This window comes from Rhinolophus sinicus, chromosome 16 (genome assembly GCF_057876585.1).
Source record: "Rhinolophus sinicus isolate RSI-liver-muscle chromosome 16, RSI-T2T, whole genome shotgun sequence".
Lineage (NCBI taxonomy): Eukaryota > Metazoa > Chordata > Mammalia > Chiroptera > Rhinolophidae > Rhinolophus > Rhinolophus sinicus.
In genome coordinates, this window is record NC_142516.1 from 38130667 (window position 1) to 38151763 (window position 21097).

A 21097-nucleotide genomic window follows, 5' to 3' on the forward strand; every position below is an offset into this window, starting at 1 on the left:
TAGGAGTAGGGAGTTCAACCTCACCTTTTGATAGGAGAAACATGACGTGAAGGGAGTGAAGGATATTACCCTTGACACCTTAGTCTTTTGCCTCCCACTCTGGTATTTCTACTTTACCCACCTGAGTTACAATGGGAAATATATAATAAAGTTACAATAACGTAAATTATTTTGTTGTATTTTATCTCTTTGGCTCTGTCTTTCTCTCTGGAAACACAGCACTTCTTAAATGAATAAATGAAAGTCTCTGTCTCTTGCTTTTCCATTCTACTCTTTTTTTCTCATCACCTTTCTTTTCTTTCCTTCTTTCTAACTGAAGATAAAAGGTTTAAAAAAAATTGAAGTAGCAACATATTCTAATTAGTTAGTAGATCTTATAGTTAATTTCTACCCATTTCTCCCATTTGATAGCTACCTGACTGATTTCAAGGAAAATAGTTAATAAACAAAAATATTGTGTTTCACAAAGCCGTGCGGCAACGTTGTAAACTTATAATTATAGCACTTATGGTCTAAGCCACTTCTCATTAATCCAGCCTTCTCATTTTTATCTTCTCCCCTTTGCTCTAACTGAGCCTGTCACCAGGAGCTTCCCTGCTGGTTCTCTGCCTTCCCAAATCCTATTTTACCAGAACCCACAAGAAGATCTCTTCTTGATGGAAACTAACATTCGCTGATTCATTTGGAAGTGTGATTAGCAGGATTATTCTGGACCTGAAGTACCTTGTTAACTACAAGCATCAGATTTGATTCTCTATAGAGACCAAGTTGCCCAAATCCCATTTAAGTTTTTGCTCTGCAGATTTGTTCAGTACACAGTAGTTTAAAAGACTGTTATTTCATCCCAGTTTAGTAGATAATTCAACAGCATCCAGTCATTTATACAACTCTGATTTGCAATAATTACAAACAGTAATTACAGAAACCGTGTTTTTTTTTTAAATAAAAAAAACATTGCTAATATTATAACTCTTTGCGATTCTGATATAAATGGGATTTTAAAAAAATATATAGAATATTTGAAGATAATGATGGGTGTAGTCCATGATCAAACAGATTTTGTGGTGAGAAAAGTTTATTGTCAGGTATAATTAAAGCTACAGATACCATTTTGAAAGTACAGACTTTAGGAAGCAAGGGAAGAGCCTTTTTGATGCAAAGTACAAATTAGGAATAATTACAGTGGTGATCATGGAATGTCAACATCCATTTCCTCATGATGAGCTCAGGATCCTTCAAAGTTCCACTGAGTCCAAGAAAGCATTAGTAAAACACCAAAGGAAGCCTTGGGAAAAATACCTTTGAAGTAGTAAGGAGGAGAGTGACTGGTGGTCAGCAAACATAAAAGTGGGATAAGAGGTAAATGTTTTGATTACCAACAGAAATTGTACACTTCAAGATGTCTTATTTAAAAAAAAAAAACATTAGTTTCCTTTTTCACATCCAATGTTGACTGCACATGCAGTTTTTTTTTTTCTTTTTCAATCTAGTTTGAATTCAAAACTGGATAAAACTGAACTTTCTAGGGGAGTTTATAAAGGTGGTAAAATTATTTTTTAAAAAAGTAACTAAAAGATTATTACATCAGGCAGAAGAATGGAGGTTTCTGGGGCGATATCAAAGTTTATTACTTGATATGAGTAGTAGTTCTGTGGGTGCTCATTGCTTTCTATTTGTCTATGTTTTATGCAGTTTGATGTTTATGAAGATGTTATGTAGAAAATCCACTGACAGCAATGAAATGTTCAGCTTCTACAGCTCATTCACAGGTAGGTATCTGTTACAGCCATAACCAGTGCTTTGTTCACATTTCCTTTTGCCCAAATGAAGCTGTGCATTAAGTGATGACTTCTTGTTTTTGAGAAGAAATAATGAACCTGGTCTGGCCCTCGGTGATATTTCAAAACAGTCTTTTTGTGAATGGGCATAAGAAGATATCCTTGTTAAGCCAAGGATGAGGTCTTGTACTTTGAATTATTTAAAGAACCTGATACAGTGCTCCACGACTCACATGCATTCATTCATTTGACAGATATTTATTGACTTACCTACCAACTGACTCCCTGGGAAGCCAGAGCAGTTTGCCAACTAATACAGTTAAATGGCATTTGATGAGTTCTATAAAGACACTAGAGATTCAGCAATTTCTCCTGGCTACCAAATTTATTTTGGCTAATGGATATTACTGACTCTCACTTTCATGTAAATCTTACTAAGGGATACTAGAGAGGCTTGACCAGTTAGAAGGAAGAGACTTAACAAAAATTGAAACAGAAAGAGTCAGAGACAGGAGGGAATTTAAAAAGAACAGAGGAATAAGGAGGCAGAGGTATTACAACCAGCAAGGCCCCAGGGCCCCACACAGTTTAAGTTGGGCCAGGTATTCCTACTATTTCCTTGCTTCATCTTTCCTCTTGCCCAGCCCCCATCTGGAGGAGTCACTCCCAGCGTGGATGCCACTGAGATAGGTCAAAGCCAGGGAAAGGTCCTGGGATCAAAACTTGGCTAACTAGGGTCAAAACTTCTGAGCAGCCAGAAGTAGAACGAGCCAGAAGATAAACATCACCCATTTTTGAAGGAGTGCCAAAGGTGAAAAGCATGAAAGCCAAAATTACTCATCAAGTCTGAAGGGACGAGCACAGAGACAGAAACTGGGAGGAGAAGGGAAATCAAGAAAGTCAGGTGCCAATTAAAATCAGAAATAGAGACTTTAAAAAAAAGCAAAGTGAAATAAAGGGTCCAAGATAACAACTGAAACCATTTCTTGGGGTTTGATACTGGATTTTGTTGCGCAGGGGTTAGCTTAATTTAAAAGCATGGGATCTAAGCAGGCACCTTCCCTCTTTATGACTTTATCTTCCACCTCATTGACAATCCATTATCAACAAGGCATTAAAAACACCTACCGAACAAAATCTGGAAGTCTTTTAGGCAGTCCTGCTAATGAACCAACTTAGTCCAAGCTGCTTTGGCCACAAAGATGACCACGTCTCCTGAGGACAGTTCTCCCTAGAGTCCTCCATTGACTATTTTGGGGAATGAAGCACTTGAAGAAATCGCATATTTAAATAAATGAGTCCAGGTTTGAGTAGCCTAAGACTGGTAGATGGAAATGCCTTACGTACTTAACCAGCACAAAATTTACTGAGCACTTACTATGTCCCATGCAGCAACCTCGCCCACAGTACTTTAAATATAATATACCAGTATAGTTAACGTTTTAACATTTCTCCATTTGGTTGAAATTGATTAGATTTTTTGAGGATCTTGATCCTCCTCCACCCCAATTTAGACCATAATTTCCTGAAGACTAGGATTATCTTGCCATAGTCTTTTTAACCTCCCTAATTTCTAGTCAACCCTCAAAAAGTGAAGTATGCACTGGGGGCTCCTAGCACCTCAAAGATCATCTCGAGTGTACTTATCCCACAATGGGAAGGTGACTTGCTCAATCGACATGCTGCAAATTGTTTAGCATCAGCCTTAAAATAAACGTTTTCTTCTTTTTTATTTTTAATTGTCTTCTCTTTCTTTCTGCTTTTCAGAGAAGCAGCAGCAATAATTTAAACTTCTCCTATGTGGCCTAACTCCACAGGCACTCTGTGATGCCTGAGCCAGGGCTTAACAAAGGATTTGGGGGGGTGTGGGTATGTGTGTATTCATGTGTGTTAATGTCACACAATGTGATTGCCGATGTGAGGTGAGAGATAGGAAAGAATGTTCAGGCACATGCTTATTTATATCAAAGAGATGGTAGGACCCACAAAAAAAATTCATTTTTTGTGGCATTCATGTTATATTTGGGGGAGAGGTTTGGGGAGCAGGTAGGGGAACAGATTCCTATCTCTAATTATGTAAGGAGACTGAGGTATGAAAACAACGGAAAGCTTTCCCAGCATTGGGCTATTTCATTCTAGAAAAGAAAAAATGCAAGGCCCATTCCCCTCCTCTCCCCTCCCCATCCATTTCCTTGGTGCCCTTCTAAGGTAGGGCCCGTTGGTGCTGGCTTCTCAGTCCTCCTCCGGGGTAGGCTTACCATGACCAAGAGGGCCAGACGAGACTGCTGGCAGAGATGCTGCTGATCCGGCTCTTTCTTACACCACTTTCCGTCTGCCAGGGCTTTTGGTGGTGGCAGCGCCTGTCCTGATGAGGTTCAAATTACCACTATGTAGGCGGCTGCGCGTCTCAGCAAGCATCCAGTTGCATTCACCAGTCCTCTACCTGCTCGGGGCTGTAATGTGCCATTATCTTGTGACTCCCATTTTACACTTCACATACCAGCTTTCTCTCAAGACAGTTATTTGATCACTAACCACTTTGAATATCATGATCATCGGCTCATTTATTTTTTTCTATTTTAAAGGATGGTTCTGGGGTGCACAGGGAGCAGCTGCATCGATTTCCACATTTGCCAAGGCATCCGAGTGTGAGCTGCCATCACGGCGCTGACTTTAATAAAAGGTTATGACTGTGCTCATTATTTAGCATTTATATAGCTCCTCACAATTGTTTACCCATTATTCCTCAGAGCACCCCTGTCAAGGTGATCAGTATTAGCAACCCCCAGTGTAGACACAATAAATCAGGGAGAGGTTTTAGGAACATCCACAGAAGGACGCAAAATGAATCACCACAACTGGGACGAGCCTGGCCCTCCCTCCCTCTAACATACTTGGCAAGTTCATTCATTCTATATTTCTGGTTAGCAGACCTACACAGGACAGGCTCCTCTTGAAGGTTACAGCTCAAATACCCTGAGAGGCCTTCCCTGGCTGCCCTATCTGAAATAGCATCCCCTCCCCATGGCCTTCACTATCGCATTCCTGCATTTAGGGACTTCATGCTGCTTATTGCTACTGACATTATATTGTTTGTGTATTTATGTTCTTGTTTATTGTCTGTCTTCACTGTTCAAGAAGGTCATCTCTTTAACAGCGGCAGTCTTGCCTGAGTTTTGTTCATTGCTGTATCCATCCCCTTTGTTGAAAGCACTTGGCATACAGTAGATGCTCAGTTATGCTTGTTGAGTGAATGGCAAGGACAAGTGCCCTCTAAATATTCCTATTCGCGCATCATTTCCTGTGCCTTTTCACCTCTTTCTGGACTCCCTGGATGTAGTCACACATACCATCAATTATTCTTTATTACCCTGGAGCTGATGATAGAGTTTGCGGATGGCCCAGGGCCTTGGCTTCCTTTTCTCCTTGACTTCCTTTCCTCTGGAGATTCCTCCATATCTTTCAGTCATTTCTCGCCTTCAATTGAGAGGGGTCAAGAAGAGAGTAGGGCAATGAAAGTCCTATTAGACAATTTGACTAGTTATAATAGCTTTGGAAAGGTACAAAGTTGAAATTATTGATTCCAAGATTTCTTTTTTATCTTATTTGTGGATTTAAAAAAAAAATCCATCTATTTTATATATGCAACACAGCGAAAAGTGCTTTAAAGAAGTTAAAAGCACTGTATAAATGTAAGATATAATTATGGATGTATGTAGTCCCATTAACCTTGGTAATTGAGAGTTGGTTACACATTTAAGGTTTAATCAGTTTTGATAGAACAGTAGCTCTCACTTTTCTAATGAGTAGAGCTGGACAAGGGCTTTGAAATGTACCTTTGGTTGATTTTTTTTCCCCCAACCATTGAATCAAGATAAAGCTTGAAATCCCTCCAAAGCCTGAAAGGTTACCAGTAATGCTGATTTCTCATCAGCAAGTAAGAATAGGCAAATGATCCTAAACAAGTGAATTTTCTTGCTTCAAATTCCAGACAATGAGAGTACAATTTCCCTCAAAAAATGTCTTAGACTGATCTTGGAAGAAAGACCCCCTAGATAATCTAAAAATAAAGTTTTCTATGTAAAGGTTGTTTCTAATGTTCTTTGTAGCCTTGTATGCAACCAGCAAACAGGTTTCCTTTTTTTCTTTTAAACATAGGGAACCAATGTAGTACTTTATATTTGATAACATGTTCTGTTGCATTTGGTCCTCATTACAACTATGTTCGTAGATATTATTGTTGCCACTTTATAGATGGAAAAATGGAAGCAAAGCCATTGAGTGCCTTGCCAAAGGTTTTCAAGTCCCCAAGAAGACTGGTCTGGCTCAAGTCTCCTGACTCCAGTTTAATATTCTCCACAATAATGTTAGAAAACCACATTGGAAAGGGAAGACTCATTCCTAGTACTGCTGTCTCACCACCAAACCTCAAAGCTCAGGCAAATATTTTACTTTATGGTTAAACTGGCCGCATTTACTCAGTCTGTATCTTATCCCAGACCCTGTGCTTTGCCCTGGGAGGATGCAGAGAAAGTAAAGGACAGGTTAGATTTCCCTGGCTCTTACACACATACAGATATTGCTGTAATAAGGGAGGGTGGTGGGCAAGGCACAAAGAGAGATGCAAAGCTCAATGGAGCTGGGAAAGAGAAGTATCCGAAAACATTTCCCAAAAGGGATCTCCTTTCATGCCAAGATGAACTTGGCATAAAATCAAGATTTAACTGAGGATATATTGAGAAGAGTGAGGAGGGGAATGGGGTGCTTACCAAATTTTATTTACCTACAATTGTGTCTATTCAAATTTTATCTACCATGTCAAGAAGCTAATAGGTAGTATTTTAAAATTACTTTTAAATAGAGATATTTGTGTATTAGTTATATAAATAGATGTAAATACCAGAAGAACTAAAATAGAAACGGCTAAAGTGGTTTTCCTTGGGGAATGGAACTGGCGGGGGTGGGAAAGATCAGGGTTGTGAGACGGGGTAGGGCCTGCCGTGTTTCTTTATGAACGCTTCAGTACTATTTGATTTTAAAGTTACAGACAGGTATGAATTACTTAGATAAATATGACTTTTTAAATGGGATTTCAAGAATAAGTAAAGTTTCTACATGGAGAAAAAGGTGAGGGGGCATTTCTAGCAGAAGAGGCAACATTAACAGAGAGGAGGCAGGAGAGCAGAGGGAAGAGTGAGTGATCCATTTGGATTACAGTGTGGAATACACCTACACGGATAGGGAGTCATAAGCTGGCCTTGAATTGTAGAAGGCCTTCGATAGAAGGACCTATAAATACATGCTTACCTGGTGGTCAGTCGACAAGGAAGGCAATGAGCGGTACTGAACAAAGAGGTGATATGCTCAGAACTGACCTTTACATACAGCAGTGGTTCTCATATTTGACATTACCTGCTTGTTAAAACAAAATTGCTGGGCCCCAAAACCAAAGTTTCTTCTTGAGTAGGTCCAACGTGAGGCCCAAGAATTTGTATTTCTGATAAGTTCCCAGGCAGTGCAATGATGCTGGTCTGAGGACCACAATTTGAGAACCAGTAATGGAGTAACCTACGTAGCATCAAGGAGAAGTCAAGGCTAGAGTCGTGTGAGAATGAGGTAAAGGGACGGTTCCAACAGGACAGACAAGGAATTGGGGCCCTGACTAGGGAGCTGGTGGTAGGAAGGTACAGAGCAGCAATCAGGAGAACATACCATCTGCTTCAAAAGACGGGACCACTGTACCGTGTTCTGGGTCATTGCACATCCCAAATCATTAGTCAATCTCCAGCGCCTGTGCCAGGTACACGAGAAGCACTTGAAATTCATTTTTTAAATAGCAGTCCTGTCTAGAAATTAAACTGTGAGTTTTCTTTTACTTTCCCTTCCTTTCACATCTATAACCTCATTCTAGTCCAATTTAGGTGGCAAAAGCATCTTCCAGTGAAAGCATCCATATCTACACCGAGTCAGCAAGTGCATCTGTCTATGTATGTAAAATCGTACTAAAACTGATTTCCTTATTATTTCATTTCAGAATATCCTTGTAGATAAATAGTGTTCAAAATAAATACAGAGTACAGGAAGCCTCCATCTCTACCAAGTGGAGCAAAAATGGTTAATTCGCCATACCATATAAATACCCCATGAAAACATAGATGAATCCTTTATCCAATCAACATTCATTGAGTATCTATTATGTGACAAGCACCATGGATGTGCTTGTATACAAAGATGAATAAAACATGGGCACCACTCACAGCAGTGCAAAATCCAGCAGTATTTTTCCTATGCCTTTAAATCTGCCTATGGATTGTGTTTTGTTTGTAACAAAAATTTTAAAGTAGGGACAGAAGGAGATAGTTAGCTTTTCTAAACTGACCGCCTCTGTTGTCTAATTACTCAACCGAAGAGAACACTTTGGTTCTGGGTTATTTCTCCAAGCTCAGATATATTTTGCTGACACAGAAGAAGGGTCTGAGGAGCACCCCGCATGCATTTACTCCCCTGGTCTTTAAGTATAGTGAGTGTTTTATCACTTACACCTTTCAATGCCCAAAGAGAGTGCCACTTGGGTTTTTTAAAAATATCATTTCCTTTACTACCTCCCAAAATAACAGGGTCACTTCGGGACCAGTGAGTGGTTGGCACTGTGATGTGTTTCCCAGAAGTACTAATAGTTCTGGAGAGGAGCAAGTATTTTCACAGCTGCAGGTCTGGGTGCTGAACTTTCTACTGTCAGTGAGAATCATGTCCCGGTGAAAATATAGATGTGGAACTGACCTTCAAAGGGATAAGGTGACAAGGAATGTTGTTTACTTGAGTCAGAGAGTAACCAAAAATGATTTCTGCAGTTGGAACAAAACAAAGGGTTGAAGGTCAACTTCCTCTTTTATTTTGGCTAATCAAGTACTCCTAAGTAGCCTTTCTCGAATGTTTCAGGCCTGCTGACTATTTCAACTCTACAAAAGACCCCACATATTGTACCTACCTCTACCTTTTGGGCACTAGAGGGAACACAATGGAAAAATGTTCAATCTCATTAGAATTAATGAAGTCATCCATGGCACCCAGCTCTCCCTTCCCTATCCGCAACCTCATCCATCTCCAAATGTCAGGAATTTTATTTGGTGAATGCTGCTCCCATCCATCCACAGCACTGCACCTTAGCCATTGCCAGTGTAGCCCATGCTGATGTCATCGCTCAGAGATCACTGCAGTAGCCTTCTAACTGGTCTCTTGCATCCCGTTTAGCCCCTTCCAAACCATTCTTCACTTTAATTCACAGTCATCTTTTGAAAAATCAAACAATACTACTAAAATCCAAATACACCACACATACACGTAAAACCTAACTAAGAAATTTTATCTGGCTCCCCATTGCTCCAAAGACTTAATTAGTTGATTTGGCCCAGAGAGCTCTGCTTAAGCTGTACCTCCCACCCTTTTACCTCTTTGTGGCGTCATGTTCCTCCCGCCTCACTCTTTCTGTTCTCATCACCCCAATTCCCGTGCCTGGAACACTCCTCCCTCCCTGCTTTGCCACGTTGTCTCCTACTCACCTTTAGCTCTTAAGCCACATCAGTTCCTGAGAGACAGTTGAGGAAGACCCTCTCCTCCCTGGTTCAGGCCAAATCCCCATGTTTTAAATTTCCTTGGTACCATCAACCAGCTCATGAACCCTTCACAAAATGTATCACAGGACATTTACACAATCTTGTATGATTGTTCAATTTCTGCCTGGTGTCTCCACTAGACTGTAAGAGTCATGAAAGCAGGGCCTCTATCTCTTGTTGTTTGTAATTGTATTCCAGAGCTTAGCACAGTGTCTGTCCTATATCGAATAAATACGTTCTTTTCAAAGGAAGGAAGGATGGAAGAATGTATGAGTGGCAAATTGATACTAAAATAAGTAAGAGAAGGTCCAGCATTTTGAATGAATGATAATAATTGGTAACACATATTAAACTTCCAATGTTAGGGAAAGTTCTAAGATATATTTATAATTTATTCCTCACGACAACTCTATGAGGTCATTTTTATTATCCTCATTTCATAGGTGAGGAAACTGAGCCACTTAGAGATTAACTACTCAAAATCACACATCTAGCAATTATAATATACCTCATATCTGGAGAAATATTATGATCACACATACGCACAAGGAGCCAATCTGCTCTGGGCATCTTTTTGCTCAACCACGTTTAAGGGTTTTAGCCACCACTGCTTTTAAGGGTCAAGGATTTATCTTATTTGAAATTGAACTTTGTAAGTAAAAAACTCTGTGTCCTCTTAACAGATGTGTCCACCTCCTCAACAGATGGAAGATCAGGGAAGCTCTTATCTGGATGTCAGCTGCCTCTGTGTCACTCTTCAGGATGAAATGTTTCTACATGAACGTAAGGCTAGTCTGATTAAAACAAGCACAATGTAAAGCAATAGCCCACCCTCACTTCAGTTATAACTATATTGTTTTAAAGTAAACAGAACAGAAATTGAAGATGCTAAATGACGGGATGAAAGAAAGAGAGACAAAGAGAGAGTTCAGAGTGTAGGAAGAAGGGAAAAGCAGTTCCCTAGGAAGAAAGATTGAAACAGAGATAGATTTGTTTAGCAAAAAGAAGATAAAAAGGAATGTGCTGCCCTCCAAATATCTACAGGAAACCACTTGCTGTGCACGCCACCATAGATCAGTTTATTTTGGGCCTGACCTGGAATAGAAAGCCTAATGTTTAGACAAGGCAGAGGCTTCTGGGGAAGGGAGGAAGGGAGGAAGAGCATCGCATGGAAATAACAAATAATATATTTGCAAAATGGAACTCTAGATGGAGCAGTTCCCCCGATTTGAATTTTCTGTGGAGTCTGATACTGATTTCACTGGATTAGTGACTATTAGAAAGATGACTCATAGGAAACCCTTAGCTCTGGGATGGGAAATAGAAATGAATGATCCACTACTTACAAAATAGAACCTGACTCTATGGGTGGGATCCATGTAAAGAAGGGAAGGCAGAAGATAAAGAAGAAGAGGAGGGGGAGGGAGAGGAGTTATAGTAGGAAGAACTTTGAAAAGGTATCCAAAAACAGGGAGTGTACTATAAAATATGACACAGGACACAAGCTCCAGAGTCCAGCTGCTGGGACTTAAATCCAGGCTTCATCGTCTACTAGTTGTAAACTCCCTAAACCTCAGCATTCCCATCTTTCAAATTGGGATTATAATTGTATCTAGCAAATAATTTTTTTAAGGATTAAAGAAAGTAATCCTTATTAACTTCAGAGCACATAGTAAATGCTCAATAAATATTAGTGCTACTGCTGCTAGTGAAGATGTCCTACCATCTGATAGCATAAACCTGAAGCTCTAACTATGTTGAATAATGTTGGAATCCACCAGGAATAACCAGGAACAATGAATGATATGTTAGACTCTTCTGGAGAGAGGTCATCACCTAACAGTGAAATTTATACCTTTGATGAAGAAACCCAAAAATTGTCCATTCTAAGCTTGTTCTATAAAATCATCTTCTTTTTTCCCTCTTTTAGCTTTCATTTTCCATCGTTTTCTCTTCATTTACTCTTCTACTTTGTACTTTATTTTCCAATCCTTTGAAACCTCTGCTCCTCTCCCTGTGTAAGGATCCTGTCGAGACAGACTAAGCAGATCTGTTTCCTCCATGCTTTAAACACTGGGGTCCAAGAGGTAAAAATGTTTCCTTTGGGTGGGTGCCAAGTAACTTCAGGGAGTGGGGGGAGAGTTCTTAATGACACAGTAAGAAAGAAAATATTTATGTTTCATTTTAATTGAACTTTTCTTAAGCTCACTACATTTTAGTAGATGAAAAAAATCAACATATGAGAACACTGGGAACAAACATATACATAGCTCTGGCTTTGTGCACAAAAGTGAAAAAAGAAAATTGGGCAAAGGGAAGTCTAGTAGAAACATCTTACGGAAGAGTTGCCCTACCCAAAATCTGAGTAGTAGCACTGCCTTTATAGCTTCATTCTTAAAATTAATGCATATCATGTTTGATTGGTCCATAATATTGTCAAGATAATGAACAAGTTCATTACTTTAAATATATTTCTATCTCTTGGGTCCACTCCAGCACACACAGGAGCAAGACTGTAGAGTGTCACACCCAAGTTAAACCTGGAAAAGTAAGCATTGTGAAAGAAGGTGACTTAACTTGTTAGGTGACTCTAGAAATAGCTACTTTTGTCACTGTTTCCTAAGCATTTACTATGTGCTAGGTACTGTGCTATTTTATACATATGATCTCATTTAAACCTCCCAGAAGCGCTGCGAACTAGGTACTGTGACACCTATTTTACTATGATGGGTGATATCAGACAATTTACTTAGATCACATAGCTGACAAATATTGGAGTTGGGATTTTAATCCAGTCTTATACGACATCAAACCCTGCACTTATATTGCAATATCAGATATGGCCCCACCCATCCAGTTACCTACTTCTACCAATTCCTGGAAAGACTCGTTATTTTAGGATTTATGAAGACAACAGAGTAACTGAGAATGAGAACTACGTGTGTATATAACATAATTAAATGACATATATAGTATTATTGTTCTCTTAAATGAATCGTAGTGGGACCAGGATAGAAACATCCAGTTTCTCCCACTATTCTGGACTAAAAGAATGCTTCTTTTCCTTTTTAAAGTTTCTCTTCTCACCAAGTTATCCATCTTTTCCTAATCCATTTCTGTATGAACTGCCAACCTTTACATGCCAGCTGTTCCTCAGTTTTATTACCTGTATAAGCATACTGAACTCAGAGAGTTATCAGGATTAAGAGAATCAATGCTTTTAAAACACTTGGAGGAGTGCCTGGCATGCTGGCATATTATTGGTGTGTTGAAAATGTTACCTATTAGTGTCATGCCATTTCCTTGAATAGAAATCATTTATTCCCATTTGAAGAACTGACTTTAGGCTCGCTAGTCACTTCCACCAGGTGCTCCAGGAGTGTCCCTTGTGTTGTTGAGCCTTGGTTGTTATTTGCATGTAAGTGGGTGGGACTGACCCTCAGGATTACTGGCTATGGGGTTTGGCCACAGCTTACAGGCTACTGTGCAGGTGGTTTAGGGCACTGAGTCGGATTTGCTCCAGCGAGCTCAGGTGCTTGTTGAGACCACCTTTTGTGTATGCCATTTGTGGAGCTAATTGGGCAGTGCTCTGCTGAGGTCTGATGCCAACCTCCAAGTATGTTGGTTCTACGGCCTCTTTCGAGGGGCTTTGGTGCAGGCTCAGGTCACCCACTGCCTGTGACCAGCCGAGACCTACCTATTAAAAGCTACAAAGTGATCCATGGTTGTTCATTGTCTCTGCTAAACCTGGAGGCACATGGAAGAGACCACGCTATGAAGTGAGGAATTCTTCCACCAGTACTGGGCATGGGGTAACTCCACGAAACCAGGACACCCTGAGGCCTGCTGCCACCTGCCGGCTCCCTTAGGTTCAGCCCCTGATACAGCCTCGTGTGCTATGTAAGTTGGGTGAGGCAAGTTCAAAGAGAGTCATAGTGGGAACAGCTGTCATCACCAGGTTAATGTAAATTCTGACTTGGTGCCAGTGCTGAGCCTGAAGCTACTCAGCAAAACTCTCAGAGCACATGGAGGCCAGTCACCACCCGCCTAGGGTCTATCGGACTCTGACAGTTCTCCAAGAAAGAGTGCAAGGTGGGCGGGGCTGGCTGCTCTTGGAGAAAGTGTCTCTGGCGTTGGGGGAGTTGGGTGAGTCAGCAGGGTGTAGCTTCGGGAGTTCAGTAGACCAATCAGATTCAGATTTGGCCATGTGGGGGCGGGCTCAACATAAGAAAGATGGCATCCACCTGTGGGCTGCCTGGGAGGAGAACCTCCTCACAGGGAAATGGCGACTGTCCTCCAGCCCTTAACCTGAAGCAACACAACTCAGTCTGACCCCTGTATGTCTCCGACACCCCACGGAGTTACTCTCCCTCCCGGGAAGCTGAAGGTGAGTGCCTGAGAGTGAGAGAGTCTGTACTTGGGCCTTTTAAAAGGACACCTGGGTTTCCCGCCGCCTTCCATCCCACCCGGGTCAGAATCCCCATTGTTTTTCACAGCCAGATATTATGGGGGCTCCTCTTCCTGGCACCAGTACTCTGGGCTGGGGAGGCCAGTGTGGGACTGGGGTCCCTCACTCCTATGGCAGGAACCTCCATGGCCAAATACTCCTCTCGGTTCCCAACTGCCACGTTGAGGTTTGGGGTTAGCCACTTCCGCATCTCTGCCCCTCCTACCAGTCTCCACGTGGCCTCTTCTTTATATCCTTACTTGTAAAACTTCTGTTCATACAGACTTCAGATGGTTTTCCAGGTTTACTGTTATATATTTTAGTTGTAATTTTAATTTGTTCATGGAAGGAAACAGGCACAGTGTTTATCTACTCTGCCATCTTGGATCTCTCTCCCCATCATACATTTCTTATACTGATGCATCCATAAGACAACCTACGGAGGGGGAGGGGGAAGGAGTCCCACAGAGTGGTCAAAGTTTATGAGTGAAGTGATTAAAAGCTGCTCCAGGGGCAGGCCCGGTGGCTCAGGCGGTTGGAGCTCCGTGCTCCTAACTCTGAAGGCTGCAGGTTCAATTCCCACATGGGCCAGTGGGCTCTCAACCACAAGGTTGCCAGTTCGATTCCTCAACTCCCGCAAGGGATGGTGGGCAGCGCCCCCTGCAACTAAAATTGAACACGGCACCTTGAGCTGAGCTGCTGCTGAGCTCCCAGATGGTCCCAGATGGCTCAGTTGGTTGGAGCGCCTCCTCTCAACCACAAGGTTGCCGGTTGGACTCCCGCAAGGGATGGTGGGCTGCGCCCCCTGCAACTAGCAATGGCAACTGGACCTGGAACTGAGCTGTACCCTCCACAACTAAGACAGAAAGGACAACAACTTGACTTGGCAAAAAGTCCTGGAAGTGCACACTGTTCCCCAATAAAAGTCCTGTTCCCCTTCCCCAATAAAATCTTAAAAAAAGAAAAACTGTTCCAAATCCAGCTTTTAAAAGTGGAAACAAAGCAATAACTGAATAGCAGTTTCCCCAGGACCCCATAGCCAATTATTTCAATCTAGTGGGGGTACATGTAGGAGTAGCATCTGCCTATGGAAGAGGGGATGGCAGTGCCACCAAACCACGGGCTCAGGCTCCCTTGATTAAAGTTTCAGTTATGTCATCTTGGGCAAATGACTCCACTGAGACTCAGTATCCTCATCTGCAAAATTGGAGATACGTCAGTCACAGTGTTATTGTGAGAAACAGTGGCACCTGGTCATTAGTGGCCTTAATAGGTTAAAGAACAGTGCCAGGCATGTAACAGGAGGTCAGTAAACAAGAAGAATTGACACTTATTTAGTGCTTGCTCTGTGCCAGGCACTCTTTTAAGAATATGTAGTGTATCACTAATACTCTCAACAACACAAAAACTAGCACTAATATCTGCATTTTGTAAGTGTGAAAACTGAAGCATGACTGTAAGTTCCCACATTTAGCGAGGGAAGGAGTCAGGCCCCTGACCCAGGCTGTCAACTGCTCCTCAACAATAAATGGTGACCACTGTTTGCCCTGAGAATGACCCACAGAAGACAAGACACATCAACAAACCTGCTGAGTTCTTCTTTTCTCTTCCCTCTAACTCCCTCCCCTCCATGGAACCCAGACTCCATACACTCAGAGGGGAACCCAGATCTTTTAGGAGCTCCTAAACCCTATAGAGATTGCTGAGGCCAAGCTAAATTCGCCTAGGCCGAGGGGAGATCAACCAGGAGTCTTTTCAAGCTTTGCTCTGGGCAGTGAGCCTGACCTTTGTTTTGTAACTGATTTACTCTACTCAGTGGTCAGCTTCGGCTATCTTCTATGAGAACTGGGTAGAATCAGGAAATACTCGGCTGGCCAACCAGAAAATTAAATAAGAAAGTCATCAGACCCTGACGCCTAATTCTCAAATGCCAAACAATTTAGAACAATGAGTCACTCTTTCAAAATAGAAATAGTTGTCAACCTGTGTTTAAGTTCTTGCAGCGTAACATAGTATAACAGTTAAAAACACAGCCTGAAAGCCAAAGTTCTAGTCCCAGCTTTGGCTGGGTGACCCTGAGAAAGTTTCTTAATCTCTCTGTGATATAGTTGCCTCATTTATCAAATGGAAACAATAATAGGCCCTACCTCAGAAGTTGCTGTGAGGATTCATGAATTATTATGTGTAATTACTTTAGAACATGCCTGGCACAGAATAAGAGCTATGTAAATATTAGATTTTCTTGTTAATGTATTCTGCTATGTTTCAGTACTTGTATACAAGCTTTGCAGCAATGTCTTTCAAGAATAACTTTGCTGATGCTTTATTCCTTTTGAAAATGGTTTCCTGATTTTTACCATCTCACTACCAGCCAACACCCATCCCCTATTAACCCACTGCCCACCATCTCATCTTTTTTTTTAAGCAAAGGAAATTACATTTAAAAGCCTTGTGGAATTACAACATGCACCACGCTCATACAAAGTTAGGAAATGCAAAAGTGAGAATTCTCTAAAGACATTAACACAGAATGGTGGCTCTGATACAGTATTTCAGAGGGCTCAGTATAGCCTCCTGACGTTTCTGGTGGTGAGCTTGGAGGCCGTCACTAACTGCACCCTGCTCATCAGCTGCTTCTAGAATGCCTCTTATAGACAGCAGCTGACCTCTGGACTTGCCATTTCAAGGGAATGCTACCCTTGCTCCAGACTCCAAATCATCTCAGATAGCAGTGGTTCTCAGACTTAGCATCAAACTGCCCTGAAGAGCTTGTGAAAACAGAGTGCTGGGCTCCAGAGCTTCTGACTCAGCAGTTCTGAGGTGAGGTCTGAGAATTTATGTTTCTGACAAATGGCCCAATGACGCTAATGCGCACCACACTTAAAGAACCACTGCCGTGGGCATTTCTCTGCACTTCAAATACACTTCCTTCCCCTCAAATCCTATAGACTCCTCCCAGCTCCACCAAAAATGGAATGAAAAATTCTGTTCATGTATGTATATTACCCCTCCACTTTTTGAGAAATGGAAGCAACTTCTATTCAAACCCCAACACAGCCTGACAAAACAAGATTCACCCCATTTCAGCTGCTTCGTTCAGTCCACTCACACCAACTCCCATCCTTCCAGTCAGTTCCTGCCTCTATGGTTGCACAGATGCTCAGGATTGTGTGTATGTTTCTACATCTCCAGCCCTTCTTGTTTACATGTACACGTTTGTGTTCCTCCTTCTCCCCCATTCAACTATAAAGTCCTTGAATGTCTGCTGAACACACAGTGGGTGTTTAATAAATGCACTTGACTGATAAATGCCAACTACTCTATTGTACCTGGTAAGCCAATTGAAGAAACAGATATCACCATGAGAACTTTAAACTTTGCATCAGAGACCAAAGTGTGTTTATTTTTGCAGCATTCATGTAGCCAAAAGACGACTTTCCACTCACACATAAATATGCGATATGTTGCCAATGAGCATTTAAATTCTTTGATGCCCTTCTCAGAAATACCATCTGTGCATCTTCTCACATAGTTATCAAAATGAGTAATTTAATATAGGGCAATATATAGCATTCTATAGGGAATTGCAAGAGGGATATCGAGTTCTAGAAATATCGGTATAGTTGCAATCAACTTTTATTTTATGGGACATTCATGAATGTGCACCAACTACATCAGATCTTTTCAGAAATAAAGGAGTGGTATTAACCCCGAAGGCCATCGATGAGATTATTTTCTGAGAGTTAATAATTAACCGAGAAGTTATTATTGTGTACTGATTTACAAATCACATGAACTTAAATCATCAAAGCATGAGATCATTATTGTTTTATCTATTGACCAGCTAAGAGTTGAGCTGTACCAAGTTAAGGACACAGTATATTATCAGTCTTTCCCAAGCAAGCAAAGGCTGTTAGGGAGCCAACCAGAAAGCAAAGCCTCCATTTCAATGTCCTCTGAGGTCTAGAATATACATTAACCATAACGACACTGGAGGTCAAATATTTACCCAATTCTGTTGAAAGAAGTCAGTGTTATACCATGTCCCAGTTGAGGTGCCAATGAGCAGCTTTTTAAGATTTTTTTTTTTTTAAGATTTGATGCTACATCTAACCTTCTTCTGATCCTATTTTTTTCTGATCATTAAGGAGAATTTTGCTAATGCATTCTGAACACTTGGATTCTTTCAGCTTAAATCTTGCTAAAGTTCAACCAGGGACCAATAATTACTTCTCACTGAGACTAAGTACAGGCTGTTTCTGAATTTTTAAAAAAGTGATTTCATGCTATTGTTACTTTCATGATAAAAATGTAGTAACATCTGGGTTGATTTCTTTCCCTGGATTCCCAGTGTGGCTTTTATCCACCCAAGTCAGGTCTTATTTTATCAAAGAAGCTATATTTGTGCACTTGACCTAGCCTTTTCTTAAACATACCACATAATTACAGGCAGCATACTTTTATCCCCTTGCAATTAATCTTTTCCCCCAAAGAAATTAGGACAGTAGAAGATAAAGGGTATTCTTTTTGTTTTTAAAGGTTAAAACCACATTTTGCCATGTCACATACAGATTTCAAGCCAGTCAACTGAATTTTGACTCATTTTAATTTTTTTTTTAATTGGGATGTAACTGACATATAACATTGTGTAGGTTTAAGGTAGAGGACATGTTGATTTGATCCATTTCTATATTTGGCAATATGATCACCATGATAGTATTAGCTCTATTACATCACATAATTATCATTCCTTTTTTGTGGTGGTAACAATTAAGATCCATTCTCTTAGAAGTTTGATGTCTACACTACAGTATTGCTGCCTATAATCACTATACTGTGCATTAGATCACCAGGATTTCTTTATTTATCTGCTAGTTGCAAGTTTGTACACTTAAACCTTCCAGCCCCTGGTAACCACCATTCTACTCTGTGGTTTTACGAATTGAGCATTTTTAGATCCCACATATCAGTGATATCATATAGTACTTGTCTTTCTCTGTTCAAGCCAGTCAGACTCTTGGCTTATTGGAAGAAACCAAATAGGCAAATGTTGCACATTAAAATATGCCAAGAGCAGCTCCGGTCAAGAAAATAGGGGAAATAATCCTCTGCTGTTCCAGAAGCAAAGTTAAAACTGACTTCAAAGGAAACTGACATTTGGACCAATTCCAAGAAGATGAGAATTCAATCCAGTTCAACCACTGCCGGAAACTGTGGATAATATGAAAGTAATAGTCAACACAAACCCAGTCTTCAAGAAAGTTAGAGAACATTAAATGGATGATAAGAGGTCAAAAGCACTTGTGGCAAAGTACTTTTGTTCTTCCAGGATTTTGTTGTGGTTGATTTTCTAAATTGTGTTGAATTTCCAGTTAATAGGTGCCTTCTAGACTTTGGAATTAGTAAAAGATAGTAATCAGTGGTGAAATTAAGTAAGGTGTTTCCATTAATAAACACAGAATTTTTAAAGCCAGTTAATAATAGTCCTTTAATGAAGACATTTTTAATGAGAAAAAAAATTTTAATCTTTTTGTGTGTTTACTAAGTTTAACTTTCTGGGTCAATAAAATGAACTAGATCTCAAATGAAAAGATCTGGAACTGAGCCCATATTCTGTGTTTTACTTACAGGAGAATGCTGGCAACTTAGAGTATCTGCAATGGGCACCTGTCCATCTGCACAAGGTAAGACTCGTAGAGGGTGTGAGCTCTTCACATACAAATTAATTGGGGCTGTTTTAGGCTTAATCTTCCACAATTTTTTTTCTTTTCCATGTCCCATATTTGTACCTGTTAGTTTGTTGTATTCAGTTGTTGCCTTTTGCAAAATTAATTTCACTCCCATAGAAAAGTCTTCTGAAGTTTCCAAATACATAATTTCATCCATCAGCAAACTTTCAGAATCTCTCCAGCTATAATATTTGCATGTATTTCTGAGGACACATTCCTTTAAAGTGTAATGCTTTTATGGACACATGCCTCAGAGACTCAAATTCTATGGTGGTGTTCCCACTGCTCTGAGGGTACATGCACGGTGATGCATGTTACTTGGCAATATGGTGGAATACGCACATGAGCTTTAGAATCACACGTGGTTTCAAGTCCCAGCTCTATGCCTCAGCACCTGTGTGATCTACGAGATTACACTCAAACTTTTCAAGCCTCACTTTCCACATCTGTCAAATAGGAATGGTAATAACCTTATAGAATTACTATAAAATTTTAAGAAGATAATACACATAAGCCACTTTGAACAGTGTCAGCATATAATAAATTCTCAATAAACATGACTTGCTAGTGTTAGGATTGTTTGGTGTTAAGTAGCTTCTTCTCTTTAAAAACGTCCTCGTTTCACATCACTTGAAAAATACAATTGACCCTTGAACAACACTGGAGTCGGAGTGCTGATCCCCCGCCCACCCCACCCCACCCCGCAGAGTCAAAAATTGATGTATAGCATTTGGCTCCCCCAAGACTTAACTACTTAGCGATAACATACATTGTCAACACATATTTTGTATGTTATATGTATTATATACTGCATTCTTATAATTAAGTAGGCTAGAGAAAAGAAAATGTTATGAAGAGAATCATAAGGTAGAGAAAATACATTTACAGTACTACGCTGTATTTACCGGTACCATACGTTTACATCATCTGTTTTAGGCTACCCTGTTTGTGTTTTTTTTAGACTGCCAATTAAAAACAATGTATATAAATGGACCCTCACAGTTCAAACCTGTGGTGTTCAAGAATCAACTGTACCTCATTTCCCCCCAGAAATGTCTCATCCTCTTTACTCTGCCACAACACACTACCTACCACTTGCTTACCTACAGATTGAGTCAATATATTTACACAGTATCCTGCCCACAAGTATTTATTTAGTGCTTGCTTTGTCCTGGCAGTGGCACCAGAAAGCAGGTCCCAATAAGATGATAATGCCATCCCTGCTTTCCAAGAGCTCACAATTTCATGAAAAAGACAGCTAATTTCTTAAAATTATAATTCAGTGTAAAGAAATAGGGAAATGACAGACGAAGGAATCTTCTTAAAAGAGGACATCTTGAAGGATGAATCAAAGTTTGTCAGGTAGAGAGGATAGAGACTGGGGGACAATGAAGCTCCAGGCAAAACTATCGAGAAAGCCAAGTTATTACTCAGACGTTGAATAATGATGACAAAAATCAGAACAAGAGAAAGGAAACAAATGGTGGGGGTAGCCTTCTTGCACCTAAAGATTGAGGAGGGCACTGAGCT

The 21097-nt window shown here is 40.5% G+C and overlaps 1 long non-coding RNA gene across 1 annotated transcript in view; it reads left to right on the forward strand.

Moving 5' to 3' along the window:
- Positions 1–4400: 4400 nt before the first annotated feature.
- Positions 4401–21097, forward strand: part of LOC148754992 (uncharacterized) — a 107095-nt gene continuing 90398 nt past the window's right edge. Inside the window, exons 1-3 of the long non-coding RNA XR_016019376.1 lie at positions 4401–4461; positions 10075–10174; positions 19469–19522. This is a non-coding gene — a long non-coding RNA (uncharacterized LOC148754992). The remainder of the gene's footprint in view (positions 4462–10074; positions 10175–19468; positions 19523–21097) is intronic.